We start from the raw sequence: 2,258 nt of genomic DNA, 5'->3' as shown, positions 1-2,258 counted from the left end.
TAGTCCAACCCCCTGCTCAAAGCAGGACCAACTCTAACTAAATCATCTCCGCCACGGCTTTGTCAAGCATGACCTTAAAAAACCTCTAAGGAAGGAGATTCCACCACCTCTCTAGGTAACCCATTCCAGTGCTTCACCACCCTCCTAGTGAAAAAGTTTTTCCTAATATCCAACCTAAACCTCCCCCACTGCAACTTGAGACCGTTACTCCTTGTTCTGTCATCTGCCACCGCTGAGAACAGTCTAGATCCATCCTCTTTGGAACCCCCTTTCAGTTAGTTGAAAGCAGCTATCAAATCCCCCCTGATTCTTCTCTTCTGCAGACTAAACAATCTCAGTTCCCTCAGCCTCTCCTCATAGGTCCTGTGCTCCAGCCCCCTAATCATTTTTGTTGCCCTCCGCTGGACTGGTTCCAATTTTTCCACATCCTTCTTGTAGTGTGGGGTCCAAAACTGGACACACTACTCCAGACGAGGCCTCACCAATGTCGAATAGAGGGGAATGATCACGTCCCTTGATCTGCTGGCAGTACCCCTACTTATACAGCCTAAAATGCCGTTAGCCTTCTTGGCAACAAGGGCACGCTATTGACTCATATGGAGCTTCTCATCCACTGTAACCCCTAGGTCCTTTTCTGCAGAACTGCTTCCTAGCCATTCGGTCTCTAGTCTGTAACAGTGAATGGGATTCTTCCGTCCTAAGTGCAGGACTCTGCACTTGTCCTTATTGAACCTCATCAGGTTTCTTTTGGCCCAGTCCTCTAATTTGTCTAGGTCTCTCTGTAGCCTATCCCTACCCTCCAGCGTATCTATTACTCCTCCCAGTTTAGTGTCATCTGCAAACTTGCTGAGAATGCAGTCCACGCTGTCCTCCAGATCATTAATGAAGATATTGAACAAAACCGGCCCCAGGACCGACCCTTGGGGCACTCTGCTTGAAACCGGCTGCCAAGTAGACATGGAGCCGTTGATCACTACCCGTTGAGCCCGACGATCTAGCCAGCTTTCTATCCACCTTATAGTCCATTCATCCAGCCCATACTTCTTTAACTTGCTGGCAAGAACACTGTGGGAGACCGTATCAGAAGCTTTGCTAAAGTCAAGGAATAACACATCCATTGCTTTCCCCTCATCCACAGACCCAGTTATCTCCTCACAGAAGGCAATTAGGTTAGTCAGGCCTGACTTGCCCTTGGTGAATCCATGCTGACTCTTCCAAATCACTTTCCTCTCCTCTGAGTGCTTCAGAATTGATTCCTTGAGGACCTGCTCCATGATTTTTCCAGAGACTGAGGTGAGGCTGACCTGTAGTTCCCTGGATCCTCCTCCTTCCCTTTTTTAAAGATGGGCACTACAGGAGCCTTTTTCCAGTCATCTGGGACCTCCCCCGATCGCCATGAGTTTTCAAAGATAATGGCCAATGGCTCTGCAATCACATCCGCCAACTCCTTTAGTACCCTTGGATGCAGTGCATCCGGCCCCATGGACTTGTGCTCATCCAGTTTTTCTAAATAGTCCCGAACCACTTCTTTCTGCACAGAGGGCTGGTCACCTTCTCCCCATAGTGTGCTGCCCAGTGCAGCAGTCTGGGAGCTGACCTTGTTTGTGTAGACAGAGCCTTGCTCCTGCAGCTCTCAGGAGAGGGCCTTGGTGGGCTTCCAAACCAGCCCGTTGGAGCCACTCCTAGTGCCACTGAGCCATGTGCCAACGGAAAGCTCCTGGCCACTGGCACAGGTACCCTGACAGCTGCTGGTCTCCAAGCCCCAGCCTCGTGGTGACTAACAGAGAAACCGTGGGCTGCTTTGGAAGCTGCTTCCTCCTCCTCCTGATCCTCTCCTGCAGCTCCCCTGCTCCATCCCAGAGGGCGGGTGCTGTATGGCACTGATTTGGCCATGCAGATGTGAGTTGGGGCCTGGGCTGAGCCAGGTTTGGCGCAGGGATGGCCTGGCTGGGTGCACCCTGTTTGTGATCATCTGGGCCTGGCCTAGGCCACATTAGGCTAGCGCCCCTTCAAGCCCCATGCCCCTGGCTGGTTCATGGGAGAGGTAGGGAGGGCAGGCGGCTGCTTCCCAGCCCAGCTGGAGGCTGCCCTGGCTGGGAGACAGGCAGAGGGAGAAAATGCAGTTCCTCTCAGCAGCACTAGGGGCACCAGCCAGGTCAGGCACTCTCAGCCTGTGCGCTCCCTGCAGCCCAGACTCTGCATTGCACCTCTCCTATGCCCATACCCATCACACCCTGCCATGGCTTTCCCAGCACCTG

Source organism: Gopherus evgoodei, unplaced genomic scaffold, assembly GCF_007399415.2.
Source record: "Gopherus evgoodei ecotype Sinaloan lineage unplaced genomic scaffold, rGopEvg1_v1.p scaffold_151_arrow_ctg1, whole genome shotgun sequence".
NCBI lineage: Eukaryota > Metazoa > Chordata > Testudines > Testudinidae > Gopherus > Gopherus evgoodei.
This window is presented reverse-complemented; position numbering follows the sequence as displayed.